This window comes from Lissotriton vulgaris, chromosome 1_1, assembly GCF_964263255.1.
Source record: "Lissotriton vulgaris chromosome 1_1, aLisVul1.2, whole genome shotgun sequence".
NCBI classification, from domain to species: domain Eukaryota; kingdom Metazoa; phylum Chordata; class Amphibia; order Caudata; family Salamandridae; genus Lissotriton; species Lissotriton vulgaris.
The window spans coordinates 228,622,631-228,644,810 of NC_141685.1; the positions used below are offsets into that span (position 1 = coordinate 228,622,631).

The window sequence follows — 22,180 nt, forward strand, 5'->3', positions numbered from 1 at the left end:
TACACAAGCTTTTGATGAATTGAAGAAAGCCCTATGTCAAGCACCTGTTTTAGCGACACCATGTTACAGCAAACCTTTAACACTTTTTGTCACTGAACGCGATGGCACAGCATTATCTGTTCTCACACAAGATCAAGCAGGAAAACACAAGCCTTGTGCTTATTTTTCTAGTACATTGGATCCAGTAGCCCAGGCTCTGCCTGCATGCCTAAAATCAGTTGCAGCAACAGCTCTAGCTATCAGACAAAGCGACTCCATAGTGTTAGGACATCCCCTGACAGTACAGGTTCCACACTCCGTGGAGGTTCTCTTAAACAGGACACAGACTCAGCACTTGACCATAGCACGACTGACAGGATATGAACTGACACTGTTCCAACCACACATAGAGATCAGACGTTGCAACATATTAAACCCTGCTACACTGTTACCCTCGACTACAGCAGACCCTGCACCACATGACTGTGTGGAAGTCATTAACACCATGACGAAGCCCAGACAAGACTTGACAGACATTGCATTATCCGACCCAGACCTGACACTTTATGAGGATGGTTCATGCATGAGAACAAGTACAGGAGAGTTAGTGGCCGCATATGCAGTGACCACTGAAACTGAAGTCATAGAAACACATCGTATTGACACCTTGTCTGCTCAAGCAGCAGAGCTCATCGCTCTGACCCAAGCCTGCATACGAGCCAAGAACATGAAAGTAAACATATACACAGATTCACAGTACGCATTCGGAGTCGTTCACGACTTCGGTGTCCTCTGTCAAGAGAGAGGTTTTTTGACTTCTCATGGAGCCAAGATACAGCATGGTCCCCTCATTCAAGCTCTGTTAGACGCAATACACTTACCTACAGCCATTGCCATCATGAAGTGCAAAGCAAATACGAAAGTTACTAACACTATTTCCCAGGGTAACGACCTGGCAGATCGAACAGCCAAGCTTACAGCTCAGACTCATGCAGACATTCCAGCTGACACGACAAAGACCGAAGTACCATCACTGACGAATTGCATGACAGTCAGGGATCCCACACAAGATGTACTCGACATACAGACACATGCTACTCCGGACGAAATCAAGAAATGGACAGAACAAGGAGGGGTCCAGACAGATCAGGGATGGATGACGAAGGGAAAAGCCACATGGTTTCTCCCCGACTCTATGGTTCAAGTTATCATTAATACAGCACATAGTCCAGCACACTTAGGAGAAAAAGCCATTGCTAGACAGCATACAGAACATCTGGTTCAACAAACATTTACGTGCAGCAGCAAAACAGAAAGTACGTACCTGTATGATCTGTTGTCAGTTCAATCCAGGCAAAGCCATTCCCGTGGAACAAGGTGGATTTCATCCTCCTGACCACCCTTTTGAAGTCCTCCAGATGGATTATATCCAGATGGACAGATGCCGAGGATTCAAGTATGTCCTCGTAGTTGTATGTGCCCTATCCAGATGGACAGAAGCTTACCCAGTTCCAGATTACACTGCCGTGACCACTGCCAAACAGTTGGTCCGTGAATTCTTCCCGCGATACGGCTTGCCCCGTGTCGTGTACTCAGATAATGGACAGTCATTCTCGTCCGAACTTATGAAACAGGTATCACTCCTGTTAGGGTACCCGTGGAAATTTCACTGCGTACGACACCCCGAAGCAGCTGGTCTCGTTGAGAGACATAATCAGACTCTGAAAACACGGTTAGCGAAGGTCCGTGCAGAAAAAGGTGTAGATTGGATGGTAGCCCTGCCGGTTGCCCTCTTTTACATGCGTATGGTAGCTCATTCCAGAACCGGACTATCTCCTTATGAGGTTGTCTTCGGTCGACCCCCAAATATGTGGGGTACACCTATGCCTAGGAGAATAACTGACGTTGACAGTAACATGCTGACAGATTACCTGGCTTCCTTGATGTCTGCACTACTCTCTTGTCGTTCACAGGTCGCGGCTGCTTTCCCGGACAACACCCAAGTGAAACCGCATGAAATCGTTCCGGGTGATCTTGTTTGTATAAGGAACTTCGACCGCTCAAGCCCTCTGGAGCCCAGGTGGCGGGAGCCGAAGCTGGTGTTGATGACCACGAGGACCGCAGTGAAAGTCGAGGGAAGGAAAGGCTGGCTTCATTCCAGCCACATAAAAAGATTCCATGGACTGTGTCCAGAGACATTTCCCAAGGACTGCCCTGATTCTGATACTGACACTAAACTCCCTCTGTTAGAGAAAACTCCGCAGCAGGAGTATAAAGCCAAGTTACAGTCTAGTAAGTCAGACAGCGTTTAATTGTTTAAGTCCCCCTCGGGTGAAGTTTAGACAGGTTTCTGACATGTATGAGATAGACCCAAATAGTGAGAGAGATACACAAAAAGTCAAGAAAAACAAATACTGTAAAAATCTACGCAGTAGATGCATCGTTACATTGCTTTTTATGTTTTTTCTGAGTATTACGATCATATGTATAAGCTGGACGTTACACGTTTTCTTTCCTCCTCTTGGTTCACATGTACATTCTTCTTCCAATGACACTGTAGAGCATACATTCAGTGACCTGCCACCACACGAACTATCCTACCGACTAGCACTGCGCAACAACACTTTTATCCGTATGTTACACCATTCTCACCAGACCAGCAATGTCACGAATTGCTGGGTATGTGGCCGACTCCCACCTTACCAGAAAATGAAGGGAGCTCTGCCCCTCTTTCCCTATCCTTTTTCACATAATGGTTCGTGCGGGGCATGGTTTACTTTAATCTCCTCCTTAGACAGTAAGTCCAAAGTTTCCCAGGGCAATTGGATATGGGGGAACCTGAATACAGTCATGAATAAAGCATGTTTCCCAGACAAGGACGGTCTTCCCCAAAGGACAGGGACCGATCTAGAAAACGAAGTGTATGATTTAGGTAATTTTTCCCTTAACCTCATGATACTGAACGTCCAGTCCGAGACTAATTCGGACTTACCGTTTATAACAGTTTTACCCGTGAAAGGTGAATTATGCGTCAGGAAAAATGGTTCAGTACACCTAGGACACAGTGATCGTAATACTGTGGTCGAATTCAGTGATAAAGGAAAGTCTACTTTCAAAGCTTCTCGCCTTTCCTATTTTATTTGTGGTCAGACAGCTTATGTACATCTGCCCCTGGATTGGGATGGAACGTGTTATATCGCGTTCCTATTACCACCTGTTTTTCTAGCCCCATCCAATTATCATCGAGATACCCGTCTTGTGCATGTTAAACATAAACAAGACCTTCCCCCTGTTATCGACTATTCCGAGTCAGCGTGGGACCAGTATAAAGATTAGGATATTTCTGGTTCATAGGTCCCGTCCAAAATAGTAAGATAATACGAAGATTGACCAGAACTCTTGAAGCAGTAGTGAACGAAACTACTTTTGCCTTAGGAAACTTGACCGAAGAGCAGTCTGCTATGAGACTTGTTGTTCTTCAGAACCGCCTTGTTCTTGACGTCATCCTGGCTGATAGGGGTGGAGCTTGTAGAGTGATCGGCTCCAGTTGTTGTGTGTTTATTCCAAATAACGCACCGTCGGTGTATGCTGCTATAACCAGACTCCATAAGATAGCCCGTGAATTGCATCAGGACCCATGGTCATGGTCCCGCTGGCTCTGGAGTGTAATAGCAGGATGGGGCTGGACCGTACTGTCATTCTTAGGACTAGTATTGCTTATAGTATTCAGTTGCTGTCTCTGTCTACAATGTGGCCCAGCGATTTGCGGCTTGTGCGCCACGTCTTGTATTCCCCGTCCACGTTCACGTTCCCGTGCTCGAATGAAAAAAGATGAGCAAATGATGTTATACGAACAAATAGATGGTCTCATGAAAATAGATATATCCTAAAGGGCGCAGTAGGGGCCAAGGAGGGAATGAGGAAATAGATTTTTTTAGGTAGTCAGTGTGACCCCCACTCGCACCCTATCCATGCACCCGTGCCCCATGTATGTCATGTAATTCCCTTCCCGTGCCCGCCATGATAATGCCTCTGCATTTCCGTCTAATGTTAGCATGTCAGTTAGTGAGTCCTCCATGTATAAAGTACTGATTCCGCATCCAGGCCTACGTTTCCAATGCATTTACATGGTGCACTTTTAAATATTGCAAAGCACACGTTTTCCACGTTTTTCTGGCTCAGTCGATCCAGGCCCTTAATTGAGGCTCCGAGCCACTTCTGTCTCTGAAAGCTGCAGTTTAGGTATGCATCCCTGACCTCTACCTTACTTCCTGCCCAGCGAAGCGGTGCCTGGCTCGGCCTGGCCTGCCTGCCAAGACGGTATTTTGCCTACAGTTATCTGCTCAGTCTCCGCAAAAACACATTCCAGTCTAGTGAAATAGGTAAACATATTCCCGGCTGCAGAGCAAAGGGCCCTGCCTTCCTGTCTCCTTGCAAGCGATTTACCGAACCCGTTACCATGGTAGGCCCATGGCCCCGTACATTGCATGAAGAACCATATGCACGCACTAGCATTCAGTATTGAACGGCCTCTGCCCGAGAGACATTTTACTTCAGACAATACATCCTCCAAACACAAGATATCAGATATGTTATAGGTGCAGGTCGTTCTGACACCTAGACACCAGACTCCTCTACTAGTGCTAAAGTCAAGCCCCCCAGCTCTCCCCAGTTACAAGTCAATATCACGTCATGTTCAGTTGCGCACGCATCCATGGTAAAGGTTTCTGCTGACCCTGCAGATTTCCTCTATGCATCCACCCACCTATGACCCTTCTGTGACGCTTCCAGCACACACCTCCGTGTACGCCCCTGTACACGCCTTCTTTTATGCCCATGTGTTCTTATCTCTCTCTTTTTCACTTGTTACGCCTACTGTATTCAATGCAACTGTTCAGTTTTACTATATATAATGTGTGATGTTAATAAAACGTTGAATATCCCTTCCTGAACCTTAGTGGTGATGGAACCCGATGTCCAGTGACTCAAGCCACTTAATTAAAGCCCGTATGACTCAGATACCACGGACTCTGCCTCTCATTTATTAAGCTATCCTTATTGTCATTTAATGAATAGAAAAATAGTCCCGGTAATTTTATTTACCACACCAGTACAGACATCTGGGCCTAAATCTATCGTTTTTTTGCACTCCAAACCACCCCAGTTCAGACATGGCCATATGCAAATCAGCCTTGACCCTGTGCCTCATGGGAACAGTCCAGCCCGAACTGCCAAGCCATGTCTTTCCTGGACCGGAATCAAGAATCCTAGGACCGGTTTCTGGCTATCAGCTGTCTTCAGCCAGGATAGCTTGACTCCAGCGGTGTGGAGAGCATGGGACTCACGTCTGAGCATACCCATCCCACTCGGGGTGACAAATGCAAAAACCACAGTTGATGGACAGAATGCAGAACAATGTCATACATTCACCCCAGTACAGAGATCTGGGCATAAATCTATCGTTTTTTTGCACTCCACACCACCCCAGTTCAGACATGGCCATATGCAAATCAGCCTTGACCCTGTTCCTCATGGGAACAGTCCAGCCCGAACTGCCAAGCGATGTCTTTCCTGGACCGGAATCAAGAATCCTAGGACCGGTTTCTGGCTATCAGCCGTCTTCAGCCAGGATAGATTGACTCCAGTGGTGTGGAGAGCATGGGACTCACGTCTGAGCATACCCATCCCACTCGGTGTGACAAATGCAAAAACCACAGTTGATGGACTGATTGCAGAACAATGTCATACATTCACCCCAGTACAGAGATCTGGGCCTAAATCCATCGTTTTTTTGCACTCTACACCACCCCAGTTCAGACATGGCCATAAGCAAATCAGCCTTGACCCTGTGCCTCATGGGAACACTCCAGCCTAAACTGCCAAGCCATGTCTTTCCTGGACCGGAATCAAGCATCCTAGGACTGGTTTCTGGCTATCAGCCGTCTTCAGCCAGGATAGCTTGACTCCAGTGGTGTGAAGAGCATGGGACTCAGGTCTGAGCATACCCATCCCACTCGGGGTGACAAATGCAAAAACCACAGTTGATGGACAGAATGCAGAACAATGTCATACATTCACCCCACTACAGAGATCGGGCCTAAATTGATCGTTTTTTTTGCAATCCAACACTACCCCAGTTCAGACACGGCCATATGCAAATCAGCCTTGACCCTGTGCCTCATGGGAACAGTCCAGCCCGAACTGCCAAGCCATGTCTTTCCTGGACCGTAATAAAGCATCCTAGGACCGGTTTCTGGCTATCAGCCGTCTTCAGCCAGGATAGCTTGTGGACTTGCAGCACAGATTGTCCCACGTGCACAAGCAGCCTGTAAATGTAACTCTGGCCTGTCATTGCAGAGCCTCTGTGCAGTCTGGTACTGCCATGTCGACATGACAAGTGCACCCACTTGCTAGCCTGTAACCTTTGCTTTTCTTACATGTCGGTCACCCCTAAGGTAGGCCGAAGGTCTCCCTGTGGGCAGGGTGCAGTGTATGTTAAAGAATGGACATACCCTAGTGTGTCTGGCATGTCCGGATAATAAATTACTGCAATTTTGTTTTTCACTATTGCAGGACTACCTGTTCCCATAGGACAGAATGGGGAGTTTGTTTATAACATCTTAAACATTTAACTGGCCCTTGGAACAATGTAGAAAAATAAAGTCTAGATGCCTGAACTCAGTACCTAAAGGTGCATCTTTTAGTGAAGGTGATTTTTACATTCTGTGTTTCAAAATACCACTTTTTTCTTGTTTGAATAATCTTTATTCGGCAATTTTTCACCATAAAAGAACACAATATATAAAACAATTCAATTCAGATAAGAGATTAAAATACAGTAGGAACAGTGACACAACATTCACAAATTGCTGGCAATAAAAAATCGTCCTTAACTAGTGGATTTTCCCGTTTGGAGTCTCAGCAAACGGCAACGTGTCCTCCACGCAGTCCCTAGGAATTTAGCCACCCCACAAATCATACTAACAGATGAAGAGTCTGTAGTAAGGACACGTAGTGCCTGGCTATGGCACCTCAGACCTAGTTCCCTACAGACGGGTTTCAGCCAGAGTTTCCGTGCCCCTTTGTAGGCTGGGCAAGCGAAGAACAGGTGGGCCACCGTTTCCCTGGGGGCCGCACAGCCCGGGCAGCCCTGTGAGCTAACGACTGTGTTCTTCCATTTACCCGTGAACTCATACACCGGGAGCGTCCCATGCCGTAATTTTAGGTACAGTGCTCGATCCTGTGGTTTAGTTATTAAGTCTAAAAAAGGTTCCATGTTGCGTGTACACTTAATAGACAAAAATTGGTCAGTAAGAGAGCCCAATTTCCTAGACCGCATAACATTATTCTGTACCCAGTCCCAGTATAGTTTTTTTATGACTTCTTTCGGTGGAGGTGATTGCAACTCCCATGCCTCTCTGAGGCCCAAAGTAAAAACCAGTTCCTTCAGGTTGTTTAACCATGCTATTTTTTTACAGGTGTCTAGTAAAAGTAGTTCATCTAGACCTGCTGCATACTTTGCCAGCTCTTCAGTTCTTCGTAATCGGGACCAAAATAACAACGGGCGGAGCCTCACCAAATCCTTTACTGATTTCCTGCCCAGATCTAATCTTAATGGGATCATGGGGGTGGAAGTGGGAAGGGCTACCACTTTCCTAAAAAAGTTGTTTTCCGCTGTCATCAAGTCAGAAATCCCTTCAAACCCCCACAACTCCGATCCATAAAGTGCTGCAGGTAGGATCTGACCCTCATAGATGGTCATAGCTGGGGAAACCGGTTTGCTGGTTGACTCACGTATCTCCTTCAGCGTCACCCCGGATACTCTTTGGTGGTTTAGTAGCATTTTGGACAAATGATCCTTCCAGGACATGTGGCTGTTAATTCGGACGCCGAGGTAATCAAAAGACTCAACCAGTTCAAGGGGGGCGTTGTTAAGCACAAAATTATTTTTGAATCTTTTCGAGGGTGCAAAGGCCATCAACTTGGTTTTCGATGTGTTGATAGTTAAGCCTCTAGAAAGTTGGCATTTTAATGCTTTGCCATCCAGTTTGACTCTGCTGGGTTTGTGGATTGACTGTCTGGCTTTAGGATGACAGCGGCTAGGGAGGAGCAGTAGCTCCAGAAGGTCTAGATGGGCATGGGATGGGCTGAATAGTCCTAGGCTGCATTTAGAGGAGGGGGAGGAGATTTCCTTTCACCTGAATGGGCCTGGTTTGCCTCTGACAATGCTGTCATCACATCCTGCCAGGAAGCTAGCTGTACCAGAGAGGATAGAACCGGTTCTGGCTGGGCACAGACACTCTCTGCCTGAGAGGACAAAGGGTTTTGGGCTATGAAAAGTAGGGCTCAACCCCTTAAACTTTAGAACTCTTTTGGAACCAAGAAGACTGCCAAGAAGAAGAGCTAGAGAAGCTGTTAGTAGGGACTAACTCTTTGCTGTGTGTTTTGCTGTGTTGGCCTGTAGTGGCTGCTTCTCTCTTGGGTGGTGAAAGGACTGGACTGAACTTACTGCAACTTCCTTTTTGTGAGTTTTTCCAAGGGCTTGAGATAGAGCTTGTCCTATGTTCAAGAAGTCTCAGTAACAGCAAATGCATTAAGTTCTTTTGCCTTCAACACTGGGGACTGTGTGTTTTGTGCTGCAACAGAAGAAAAGCAATCCTGCGCTGTCTACAATGCTGCTGCTGACTCCGTGTACTGAAGGCACCGCAGAGGGCACCACCGCAATGCCACACTGCAATCCTTGTCCCACCGACAACACCAGATTTCACATGGGCATTCCTCTAGATCTGTGTGAGACATGGATGGTGAGCGCGTGTGTACGCTGCATACATGTGGTAGAATGAGCAAGGGGTGAGTGTTTAATCCTGGCTCCATGGAGGCAGAAATGCATTCTGGAACACTGTGTGCAAGTGGCCACCAAGATGGCGGTCAAAGGTCAGCCTTGCCAGGCAGGGATAAGAATTGGAAGTAGGCTGGGCTTCTTCCTGAGGTGCCTTTGGAATGAACATTGCCCCAACGAAGGATGGGTGAGATCAAACAGACTATTTATGTGCAAGATGCCCCCACCCCCGACCGAGTTTACGACTTCCACTGAGGTGATGTACTAACATAGAAGTCTTGTGGCCGGAAGACCAGGACTTCTCTGCTTGTGTGCCATTGTTATTAATCTCTGACCACTTCCTTCCTGCTACACCCCAGATCATAGATGTATTGCTGAGCCACCACTGAGGAGGAATGTCATCCCCTGAGACTAGAGCAGAGCTCTGCTGAGAAGGGATGCCACCCCCTGAGACTAGAGCAGAGCTCTGCTGAGAAGGGATGCCACCCCCTGAGACTAGAGCAGTGCTCTGCTGAGAAGGGATGCCACCCCCTGAGACTAGAGCAGAGCTCTGCTGAGAAGGGATGCCACCCCCTGAGACTAGAGCAAAGCCCCTGAGAAGGGATGCCATCCCCTGAGACTAGAGCAGAGCTCTGCTGAGAAGGGATGCCACCCCCTGAGACTAGAGCAGTGCTCTGCTGAGAAGAGATGTCAGCCCCTGAGATTCCAGCAGAGCTCTGCTGAGAAGGGATGTCACCCCCTGAGACTAGAGCAGAGCTCTGCTGAGAAGGGATGCCACCCCATGAGACTAGAGCAGAGCTCTCCTGAGAAGGGATGCCACCCCCTGAGACTAGAGCAGAGCCCCTGAGAAGGGATGCCATCCCCTGAGACTAGAGCAGAGCTCTGCTGAGAAGGGATGCCACCCCCTGAGACTAGAGCAGTGCTCTGCTGAGAAGAGATGTCAGCCCCTGAGATTCCAGCAGAGCTCTGCTGAGAAGGGATGTCACCCCCTTAGACTAGAGCAGAGCTCTGCTGAGAAGGGATGCCACCCCCTGAGACTAGAGCAGAGCTCTGCTGAGAAGAGATGTCATCCCCTGAGATTCCAGCAGAGCTCTGCTGAGAAGGGATGCCACCCCCTGAGACTAGAGCAGAGCCCCTGAGAAGGGATGGCAACCCCTGAGCTTAGAGCAGAGCTCTGCTGAGAAGGGATGACACCCCGAGACTAGAGCAGAGCTCTGCTGAGAAGGGATGCCAACCCCTGAGACTAGAGCAGAGCCCTTGAGAAGGGATGTCCCTCCCTCAGACTCGAGCAGAGCTCTCCTGAGAAGGGATGCCACCCCCTGAGACTAGAGCAAAGCTCTGCTGAGAAGGGATGTCATCCCCTGAGATTAGAGCAGAGCTCTGCTGAGAAGGGATGCCACCCCCTGAGATTAGAGCAGAGCTCTGCTGAGAAGGGATGCCACCCCCTGAGATTAGAGCAGAGCTCTGCTGAGAAGGGATGCCACCCCCTGAGACTAGAGCAGAGCTCTGCTGAGAAGGGATGCCACCCGCTGAGACTAGAGCAGAGCTCTGCTGAGAAGAGATGCCACCCCCTGAGACTAGAGCAGAGCTCTGCTGAGAAGGGATGTCATCCCCTGAGATTAGAGCAGAGCTCTGCAGAGAAGGGATGCCACCCCCTGAGACTAAAGCAGAACTCTGCTGAGAAGGTGCTGAGGAGGGATGTCATCCCCTAAGAATAGAGCAGAGCTCTGCTGAGAAGAGATGTCATCCCCTGAGATTAGAGCAGAGCTCTGCAGAGAAGGGATGCCACCCCCTGAGATTAGAGCAGAGCTCTGCTGAGAAGGGATGCCATCCCCTGAGTCTAGAGCAGAGCTCTGCTGAGAAGGGATGCCACCCCCTGAGACTAGAGCAGAGCTCTGCTGAGAAGGGATGCCATCCCCTGAGACTAGAGCAGAGCTCTGCTGAGAAAGGATGCCACCCCCTGAGATTAGAGCAGAGCTCTGCTGAGAAGGGATTCCACCCCCTGAGATTAGAGCAGAGCTCTGCTGAGAAGGGATGTCATCCCCTGAGATTAGAGCAGAGCTCTGCTGGGAAGGGATGCCACCCCCTGAGTCTAGAGCAGAGCTCTGCTGGGAAGGGATGCCACCCCTTAACTAGGGCAGAGCCCCTGAGAAGGGATGTCATCCCCTGAGACTAGAGTCGAGCCCCTGAGAAGGGATGTCCCTCCCTCAGACTCGAGCGGAGCCCCTGAGAAGGGATGTCATCCCCTGAGACGAGAGTAGAGCCCCTGAGAAGGGATGCCAGCCCCTGAGACTAGAACAGAGCTCTGCTGAGAAGGGATGCCACCCCCTGAGACTAGAGCAGAGCCCCTGAGAAGGGATGCCACCCCCTGAGACTAGAGCAGTGCCCCTGAGAAGGGATGTCATCCCCTGAGACTAGAGCAGAGCCCCTGAGAAGGGATGTCATACCCTGAGACTAGAGTAGAGCCCCTGAGAAGGGATGTCACCGCCTCAGACTAGAGCAGAGCTCTGCTGAGAAGGGATGCCACCCCCTGAGACTAGAGTAGAGCCCCTGAGAAGGGATGTCCCTCCCTCAGACTCGAGCGGAGCCCCTGAGAAGGGATGCCAGCCCCCTGAGACTAGAGCCGAGCTCTGCTGAGAAGGGATGTCCTCCCCTGAGACTAGAGCAGAGCTCTGCTGAGAAGGGATGTCATCCCCTGAGACTAGAGTAGAGCCCTGAGAAGGGATGCCTCCTCCTGAGACTAGAGCAGAGCTCTGCTGAGAAGGGATGCCACCCCCTGAGACTAGAGTAGAGCCCCTGAGAAGGGATGTCATCCCCTGAGACTAGAGTAGAGCCCCTGAGAAGGGATGTCCCTCCCTGAGACTCGTGCGGAGCCCCTGAGAAGGGATGCCAACCCCTGAGATTAGAGCAGAGCTCTGTTGTACACATTCTAGTCTGAGCCAGGTTCAAACATGGAGCAGGTTCACTCGATGAGTGATCCAGAGATGTCTCATTGACTGACAGACGATGCTCCTGCGCTGTGGTTAGAGATGCCAGGGTGCCAGGGCTGTACCTAGCAGCCGCCTCTCAGGTATGGCTAGGAACAGACCCACAGACCCTCAACGACCCTGCCAGATGTGCCCCCCAGGGCTGGATACGGACACCCTCTTCCAGGGCTGATGTTCCCTCCAGGTCCACCAGTTTGTGGCACACAGGATGGTGGTTGTAGATGTGGGGGTGGGTGTGCTTTTCAATGAGGTAGCTTGGTGAAAGCCCCCAGCCTCACCGCTCCCCGCCATAATCAAGCTTCGAGGATCAGGTGTGATGGGGCATTAAGGGGGGCTGCTGTATCCCCTGGAGAATGTTGTAGCTCCCAGAGACGCAGATCATGTGGACTAGCGCCGCTGCGGTGCCGGTGTAGACACAACTGAGGCACAAACAGGAATATTTTTTAAAACCCTCCTGCACTCTCTGTCCATCTCAAGAATAGTGACCACATCCAGAACCTGTCTGGACCCCACTCTACCACCCCTGACCCGGCCCAGTGCACCCCCCACAGATAACCTATGGCGGTCTCTGGTGAAATCGCCCTGGTGTAAAAAGACCACAGACCCTGTGAGCACAAAGTGCAAAGACTCCCTCACACCTGTACAGCAATGAGTGGATGACGCCCCTCCCTGCCCAGTGCACTCTACGCACCCAGCGCGGGGGTAAGTGTCCTGCATGTGAGAAGAAGTCTCTGCTCACACGTTTTGGTCCATGTGTGATGCTAACAGGCAGGTCTTCATCAGGGCTCCCAGGGCTGTACAGAGCCCCAGGGCCGGGCAATAAAACGCAGTCCTGGAAAAACATGGGCAAACCAATCCTGCTCCTTGTGCTCTTTGTGAACAATTATGAAGGAACATTTCTGTCATAATTCGGGGCACTGTGTCTCAAAACGACTCTGGTGGGACTCGAACCCACAACCTTTGAATGCCTTCACGGCCAGCCTAGAAGTCCAACGCGCTATCCATTGCGCCACAGAGCCACCTGTGGAAGCGCGCGCCTCAGAGCGCACTCCTGGTGCACAGAAAAAATGATGCTCGAGTCTTTCTTCGAAGAAACAAGAGTGAAACGTTCGTGCACGTGTATTTCTAGAGATGAGACGGACGAGGACTGCGCTAGCTCCACTCACAGGGTCTCAGGGGCGTGTGAGATATTTTGGTCCGGGTTATTTTTTACGTCCCGCTGGAAGCTTTTCACCGCTGAGCGATGATGATGTTTGTTTCTTCTAACAGGATTTGCATATCGGATTTCTTCAGTGCATTAAGAATTGGTTTTTTTTTTAAGTGATATTTATCTAACATGAATTTAAGAAACATTCATGCTTCCCTTCCACCCACACTAACAATAGTAAACTAAGAGGCAGCAAGTCATTTGTTATAAGCGCCCGTTGGGGGCCTATGTGGCTATTAGGCATGGACAACATTATAGTTTATAAAATCATACACTGGAGTTAGTTTCGTCCAGCGCACATCTGGAACTCATGTATTTCATGGTAATTTTAGATGTGATCATGGAGAAAAAAGAGGGAAAGTGAAATAAATAATTGCTGAGAATCACACAATTTGGTCAAGTGGGAAGCCGGTATTGATCATGCATTTTCTGGTATCATATTGTGCAATTGGACCCCTAGATGTACGTTTGACTCCCCCTACACCCACTTTACAATCCTAATGTTGAGAGTGAAGATACAGACAAAACCGGATAAAATCAAAAACTGATCGTTCCCCACCCCAGATGGGACTCGAACCCACAATCCCTGGCTTAGGAGGCCAATGCCTTATCCATTAGGCCACTGGGGCTGCTTGACACACATGACACAATTGAGCATTATTTTCACCTTCTGCACGCACGGCATGCTCTACTCAGTCAGCGTTCCTACTAAGGTATAAAACAAGTAAATATTTACAATCTTTGAAAACACCCGCGCTGTGGTGAACACAGTTTGAAATGGCGGCGTTTACGTGAACCGGTTCATCCATCACATTTCAGCCACGAGGACCCCAGCAAAAACGGCAAAGCATCTTTCTTTCACCCCAGATGAGCGTCGAACTTTCGATCCATGTTTAGGCGAAAGAGACTCTCTTCTACATCGGCCACTGTTGCTATAAAGAAACTGAGCTGCGTGGAGTCAGGATTTCTGCCTGGACTAGTATTAACTAAATTATATATAAACTTACATCAATATTTTCAGGGTCAGGTGCAAAACAATTAAATCCAAGCCTCAAAAACCCGACTGCTTTGATGATTAAAGTTTGAGTCAGTAGAGCTTACTGGATTCGGTTAATTAATCCATTTCGCTGCAGTGCATGAGACTGAAGAATGAAACAATTAACAGAACGAAACATTTGCCTGAGTCTGAGCTATTGCATTGCAAATGTTATTTTTTTAAAGCACCTAATTTTATCGCCATTAAAGTGAAAGCCCTGTATGTGACGCTCAAAAAACATAAAAACAAAGCATTTGTTCGTGAAGACAAACGTACTGATTATTTTTAAGACTGAAGTCAGGTAAAATGCAACTAATTGCTGAACAAATAGAAAAGGTTCAGGTCCCACCGAGATTTGAACTCGGATCGCTGGATTCAGAGTCCAGAGTGCTAACCATTACACCATGGAACCACATCGGACATCCTACCCCAGGCATACGTTTCACTGCTGGACCGGGGAAGGTGTACGCTGTAGTTTCTGATTCTGATTTTTAGTCACTTGAAATCCGCTCCCTCAGTGCTGTCAAGTATCACGCATTAGGTAGGACGCTCACGCATTTCAGTGCGGTGTTCTGCATCACCACACTGAAATGCATTGTCACGCATTTGCCACCACCTGCCAGCGCGCGCCACCAGCAGCGCCTCACAGGCTCTCTGTGCTTCAGTTCTCCCGAGAGACGTGCTGTGGTTGCTGTGCTAGTTCCTAAATAGTTAAACCACCATCGTTACATTGAATCAACGCACTCTGCCCCAGCTGCCTGCTGTGTTGGCAACAATGCGCAATATCTGGTTGCGGCGCCAACGCAGTGCGCAGCCATTTACATAGAGTGCTGCCAGTCATGATACACCATGGGGGCAAGGATTAATCCGGATGGCAGGTAGAGTGCCGTCACGTCCAGAGTCTCTATCAGGGCCGAGGCAGCCGTTGGCGCAAAACACTACTACTGCAGCCGGGTCACAGTCATGCTGGCCATCGTCGCAGCAAGGCTGGATATTAGGTTCCGCGCAGGAACCCGATTGGCTGCTGCCAGTCATGGTGCAGAGTGACTGTCATTAGTGGAGTTTACAGTCCTAGACTGCGGCAGACCGGATATAACGGTGGGGGCTCACTCAAGTAAGTGTTAGGGCGTCAAGCAGGCCTCAAGGCTCTCAGCTTTCCCTTGCTGCACTGCTTTAGGGTCCAGTCATCCGCACCGTGCACGGGGAGGGAAACCGTTAGCCATCCAGACAATGATTGCATTATTGAAGGAGGTAGAGGAGGAGGGGGGACTTGTGAAACACCAAATGCCCCCTCTTAATGTATAGCCCTGTGCAGGAGTGAAAGAAATTTTAGACCAGTCACCACCTTTGCTCGAGACAGTAAAACTGTATTGCCACCAAAAAATTGTTTGAAACACCGATGACCCTGCTGGGGAAGTATATTTACTTTGTTCATATAATCATGCTGCAGACCTGGGAGCAACAGGCTGCATTATGGTGGAAAAGAAGAGATACGTATCAAAAGAAAAGCGAGGATATAATTAGTTTTGCATGGTACGTGGGCCACTGCATTTATTTCTCGACCTGGCCCGAGCATTTACATCCGTGTGCCCTAGTCTTCTATTTACTTCTTTGTGGGTGTGTTAGATTTTAGCTACAGGTTATTCTTTTTTCAACCAAATCGCCCCTTGTGAATGGTAGTGATTGCAAGTGTGATAACAAACCCGAACTACTCCCAACTGGAGGGGGGCTGGAGCATGTCTCTCTCCTAGTTAGTCTCTCTGCTTGGCATTGCCATCGATGAATACAGTCGAAATAGTGTCGAACAGCTATTATCAAAAGCTACAACTTGCCACTTTAACTTAATTTCATGACATCTGTTTGTGCATTAAAACTTCTAGTTCAATGTGCAGCGTGGCGCAGACATTATTGACAGCACGTAGGTTGTCTTGAGGCATAGTACAAGTTCAATTTTAGCCCTCGTTTATTTAGTAGCATAACTTTTTTTTGCTTGCTTTAAATAGCACATAGGCCCCTCCGTGAGATATATATTTTTTTAAAGCAGAGAAATGATTATTTTACTGCGCTTGCATCCGAGCCTAGGCTCCCTCAATAGATATGACGTCAAGAGTCGATTCCCTGCTCTAACTCGTATGAAAACAAATTAAGTTTACATCCTTGTCCAGCAGAGTTGGGCTTCAGGCTTGCCTCTTGAACTAGTACCTCACTAAAAATATGTGCAGGACATGAGTGTTGCATGTATGAAAATCCAAGGAAATAACATCTTTAGTTAGTACAGTCCCGACATTAAGAGCTCTTCCCATCGTTTGTCGGTGCGCTCTGAGGGATGCTTATGGGATCCTCCAACTGACAGTGATCGAAATTAATTTTTTAGAAATAAATTCAGAGGCAGAATTTATTTAGGATTTTTCGGAATATTAAGTGCGTGGTGGGAGTGCAAGGATCCGAAGGCAGGGATTTCGGAACTGTTTCCACTACGCCTAAAAAACAATGATCATGCTTGGCATAGTCCAAACTTGGAAATTTCAAGAATTCGCGACGGCTGGCTTCTGTGACCCTTGGATGAGTGTGAGACATACTTTATATTGTGTGCTGCTGATAGAGCTCTCTAGTTTGATTGGGACTTTCAAATGGTGCTGGCTAAGACACATAAGGGCTGAGGTAAGGTAATCAAACTTTCAGGTGCCTGTCAGAGGTTGAAAGACAAAGTGCGTGATCAGTACCGCTCTTTTTTACCTAGGTTTTTTTTTAATCAAACATCACCTCAAATGCAGACCTGGATAACAGATATTAAGAAAATCGACGTTTGTTCAAGTGGGGCCTCACATCTGTCTGTTGTGGGCTGGGTCCTACGAATGGCAGAGAGGCCCCTGGGGTTTACCCTGATGCTCTGAATCCTGATCTCATTGAATGACTGCTGGCAGCAGGGAGGATCCAGGGGGCCCAGTGTGGGCAAAGGCTGGCTAAGGCATCTGTGTTTTAGTAGCTCGGCTAACTTGCTATGGCTGTTAATAAGTAAAACGTATGCTTCAATTATTCTAAGCTACCTGCACCCCTGGTCTTTAGTGTACTGAGTTTGAGAATTGTGGAGTCGCACATTCAGACTCTGCCTGCTTTTCAGTTGCCTGCTGTTAGTGCACTTTAGTTAAATGACTGCTTAGAGTTTCTTGTTGCTCAAAAGGGTGCAATATTTCTGATATGTATGTTTCCCTCATCTTCATCGCGTGATATTGCCCGCGATAAAGTGTCACTCATAGTTGTTGAAATGTCACTCATAATTTCACTGAAATTATGAAAATGTCACACATAGCATTCTGAAACCTTGGCAGCTATGTCTATTCCAAAATAATGTTTATGTTAGGTTAGGTAAGGACATAGGGTGTTAAAAACTCAGGACCCGTGGCATATTCAACACCACAAAAGGACTATACCCGGAACCGCTGCAGCCAGGGGAGCGGGCTGCCGAGAGGTGGGCTCTGTGGAGAGGCCCACCCTGCCACATCCCTCGCTCTGATGGGACAGACACACCCGCACACAGGTGCACATTAATGGTGAGTGGTGCTGGAAGAGAGGAAGGGAACATGCTTCTCTCTCACGCCTGAAGCGTGAGACGGCTTTAGACTGTGTGTGTTTCCTCCGCAGCTGCAGAGCCTCTTCCAATCTGCAACAAGCATTTACAATGCAATGGTCTCGGCATCATTAAAGGTAGAGCTATTGGCATTGCTCATGACATTTCTTTTTTTTCTTTAAATCATAAATAAATGGCATTGTCATTTACATTGCCAATACACAGCACTCTGCACTCAACAGCACACACCACTCTGTACCTGCGCTCACTACTCTGCACCTGCACTCACTGCTCTGCACCTGCACTCACTGCTCTGCACCTGCACTCAACAGCACACACCACTCTGCACCTGCACTCACAGCTCTGCACTCAACAGCACACACCACTCTGCACACACCACTCTGCACACACTCACAGCTCTGCACTCAACAGCACACACCACTCTGCACCTGCACTCACAGCTCTGCACTCAACAGCACACACCACTCTGCACCTGCACTCACAGCTCTGCACTCAACAGCACACACAACTCTGCACCTGCACTCACAGCTCTGCACTCAACAGCACACACCACTCTGCACCTGCACTCACAGCTCTGCACTCAACAGCACACACCACTCTGCACACACCACTCTGCACACACTCACAGCTCTGCACCTGCGCGCACTCTGCACTCTCCACTCTGCACGCACTCTGCACCTGCGCGCACTCACAGCTCTGCACCCTGCACTCTGCACTCACAGCTCTGCACCCTGCACTCTGCACTCCCTACTCTGAATTAACGCCTCCCTGCAGGTAATGTACGTTTTCCCCATTTTGTTGCAAACAAAACCCTTCAAATGTCCTAGGAGGCAGCGCACTACAAAAATAATAATGGCGTGATTACAAGTGCACATGCTTCTAAGGCACCCTACCAGCAGTGTGTCGCCCTGTCCGGCCCGGGGAGAGCCCTGCTATCTTATCGAGCCACTCACTCGGTCAGGTCTGTAAGAATGGTCCTGGAGGTGAGATATGCACACAGACTTTTTAAGGCATGGGCCAAGTGGGCTCTGGCCCAGTGCCCCTGCCTTTTAGGGGCCTCACTGATAGAGGCAACCCTGTTCTACAGAGTCTGTACAACGCGTCACACTCAACTGTCCGTATCTTAGTATTCACTTTTCTATTTTGGTATTTAAACTAACTAGACACACACCTTACATGTCTAGGGAGAATATGGAATGACAAGATGTAAAATTGACTAGCACAGCTACCATCAGATAAGCCTAACCCGCACGCCCCTAAATAACAACTCTAGGTCCGTGTTTACCATCAGTATAATTCCAGGGCTGAAGGCCTCATGATTGCTGTAAGAATTTGGCTCAAGTTGCAGAAACCAAGTCTTAAAACTTGCATATTGGGGTACCCAGATACAAAGAAGAGACGAAACCCTGTGAACTAATTCATGCCTCAGATCAACAACAAAGTAACGTGACTCAAAATTCCAATTCCATAATATTACGTGTAGCCCCAGTGACCTGCGAACATAATTGCGAAGCTGGTCACAATTTTCTTTTTTAAACGAGACCCTGCTTAAAAAATAAGTCCATTTGACCCAATGCATGGAAGCATTTAGGGTAACTCATTCAGTAACATTTTTACATGTAAAAGAAAAAAAGCAAAAGTACTACGGCAGTAAAGAGGCTGGCAATCGACAGATGGTGAAAAATAGACACGTTCTTTCATACATAATGTTTGTTCCGTTCGTACTGGTGATTGATAAAGGGGTACAGCATTAAGCATGAACACAACGCCTCCACTGTAATGATATCAACAGTTTAGGACAATACACACAACTCTATTTACAGTAAACCTTGAAGCTTTTTTAGCCAGGTGTGAGGCTTCTGGGTTAGTTTTGTAAATTGTAAGCTTGAACGTGCCATGGACAGTCTATTAAAAGGGACTTTTGAACGTAAAACTGGGTAAAAACATAAATGAATCATTACATAACAGTCGTTTACACAGATTTTATCAGAATCATAAAAAGAACTGGAATTATGGGACTATTGGACGCATCATAGGCAGGGAAAAATATGATTCTAATGATGAACTTTCTAGCAAGATACACATGTGGTCTGAGAGCGCTTTTAAATTTCAGTTGCCAATGAATTTGTTAATCAAATTCAATAAAATATACTTCTCTTTGTGTGAGACAAATTAATGTCAAAGGACATTAGAAAGGTTTAAAATTCCCTTTACTCCTCTCCGGTAGAAAGAACCTATTCAGATCTCTGGAGTGTGACATTTCAGACTTCATATAAATAAGCAAATGACAGCCAGTGAGCTGATTAGCGTTGCACTGTGCACTGCTTGCTAGGACTGCATTCCTTCAGCAGGCTCTTCCTGCATTAAAGGTTGTTCTCGCTAGAGTGGGAGAGGTCAAAATGTGCCCTAGGCAGCAATAAACCTGTCCGCATGACAACATTTTACGGACTGCAATCACATGCTGGTTTACAAATCGTTTAAGCTGCAAAATCCATGTTAAACCTTAAAAAGATTCTTTAAAAAAATGTCTGTCCGCCCGGCATTTTGCGGCCGCCCCGGAAGTCAGGCACGGTCGCCTGTGACGGGGGCGGGGCCACGTTCACACCGGAAGAGGAGGCAGGCGGAGTCGTAGCGTCTCGCGGCCCGGGGCTCCTGTGAGCGGTGTAGAGCCCCGGGGCCGCGCCAGCAGGAGGTTGGGCGCCGCGTGCTGAGGTAAGGTAAGTTCTGGAGCGCGATTGGTGCACTTGTGTGTGTGTATGCTCGTGTGTGTGTGTGTATGTATGTGCGCGACGGTGACGGCGGGGGAGGGGGGGCCTCGGTGCACTTGTGTGTGTGCGCGCGTGTGTGTATGAGTCAGGGGTGGTGTCTCTGTATGTATGTATGTGCGTGCGTGCATGGGCGCGTGTGTGTGTGTATGCGCATGCGTGTGTGGTGCTTGCGCTTCCCAGGAGACAGCGCCTGGCCACAGCGCGCGTTCCAGTTACAAATCGCCTGGAAGGATGCGCGTGGCCAGGACTGTCTCCTGGGAATGATACTCGCTGACATAAGATCTCGGCGGAGACGCGCTTACGCGCGTCTTTTAGCCGAGACATAAAAATACAATAAATCTGTAAACATACAATAAAACCTTAAATGGGCGAACGAGCGGGTCACAGAGAAGACAAAGCATTACACATTCATTGCAGTGCCCGGATGTGAGGAAGAGACCGCAGGTGGGAATGAGGAAGGGCGAAGGAAGAATGATGATGTGAAGGTGGAGAGGCAGGGAAGACGGCAGAGCAGCGAGAAAAGACTGAGACCGCGGAGGAAATTATAAACATCAACGAAGGACAAAAGAGAGAATCTGCCGAAACCCGGGATCGAACCAGGGACCTTTAGATCTTCAGTCTAACGCTCTCCCAACTGAGCTATTTCGGCTCCTGTGATTCTTCAAACACTACTCACGCAATCTGGATATAAGTAATGCGTTACACAATGTGATTATCGGTATTGTAAGTGGGGTCATTTAACAGCTACTTTGACTACTCCCTGTGTCACTACTAAACCTCTTTTCATTGCGCTTATTGAGGGCGGACACTCATCCTGCCCAGGAGCCAATCAGTATTCGATGAAGCTCTCTCTCTGACCCAGTGACTATGGTTAGTTTAAGCAGTTGCCCATTTCCTGTTTTTCCAAACAAACTATATGAGAGAGCAGCAGAGAGACAGCAGCTGAAAGAGAGAGAGAGAGAGAGCAGAGAGCAGAGAGCAGAAGAGAGAAAGAGCGAGTGAGAGCTGAAAGAGAGAGAGCAGCAGAGACAGAGAGAGCAGCAGAGAGAGGGGAGAGATAGAGAAGCAGAGAAAGAGCGAATAGCATAGAGAGCAGAAGAGAGATAGAGAGTAAGAGCTGAAAGAGAAAGAGAGAGCAGCAGAGACAGAGAGCAGCAGAGAGAGAAAGAGAAAGAGAGTAAGAGCTGAGAGAGCAGCAGAGAAAAGAGAGAGAGAGAGAGGGGGAGAGCAGCAGAAAGAGAAGAGGAAGAAAAAGAGATTGAGAACTAAAAGAGAAAGAGTGGGAGCAGCAGAGAAAAGAGAGAGAGGGGGAGAGCAGCAGAAAGAGAAGAGAAAGAAAGAGAGATTGAGAGCAGAAAGAGAAAGAGTGGGAGCAGCAGAGACAGTGAAAGAGCACCAGACAAATAGAGAGTGAGAGCTGAAGAGAAAGAGTGGGAGCAGCAGAGACAGAGAGAGAGCACCGGACAAATAGAGAGTGAGAGCTGAGAGAGAGGGAGGGCAGCAGAGAGAAGAGCGAAAGAGAGAGAGAGAGAGAGCAGCAGAGAGACAACAGCTGAAAGAGAGAGAGGGAGAGCGTAGATAGAGAGCAGCAGAGAGATAGAGAGTGAGAGCTGAAAGAGAGAGAGAGATAGAGAGTGAGAGCTGAAAGAGAGAGAGAGATAGAGAGTGAGAGCTGAAAGAGAGAGCAGCGGAGGGTGGGTTTAATAACCAGGGCTTTAAGTGGGCTGGGTCCTGATGGTGCTCAGCACCGGCAATTCTAAAAAGCAGGTGCAGAG

General features: G+C 48.3%; 4 non-coding genes across 4 annotated transcripts; all 4 read right to left on the reverse strand.

Annotated features, from left to right (window-relative positions):
* Positions 1 to 12,735: 12,735 nt before the first annotated feature.
* TRNAR-UCU (transfer RNA arginine (anticodon UCU)) lies at positions 12,736 to 12,824 on the reverse strand. Its single transcript is given in 2 exon segments — positions 12,736 to 12,771; positions 12,788 to 12,824. It is a non-coding gene; the product is annotated as a tRNA-Arg (tRNA).
* Positions 12,825 to 13,568: 744 nt separating this feature from the next.
* On the reverse strand, positions 13,569 to 13,641 carry TRNAR-CCU (transfer RNA arginine (anticodon CCU)). Its single transcript has one exon. It is a non-coding gene; the product is annotated as a tRNA-Arg (tRNA).
* Positions 13,642 to 14,388: 747 nt separating this feature from the next.
* On the reverse strand, positions 14,389 to 14,460 carry TRNAQ-CUG (transfer RNA glutamine (anticodon CUG)). Its single transcript has one exon. It is a non-coding gene; the product is annotated as a tRNA-Gln (tRNA).
* A 6,521-nt stretch (positions 14,461 to 20,981) lies between these two features.
* Positions 20,982 to 21,054, reverse strand: TRNAF-GAA (transfer RNA phenylalanine (anticodon GAA)). Its single transcript has one exon. It is a non-coding gene; the product is annotated as a tRNA-Phe (tRNA).
* Between the last annotated feature and the right edge of the window lie 1,126 nt (positions 21,055 to 22,180).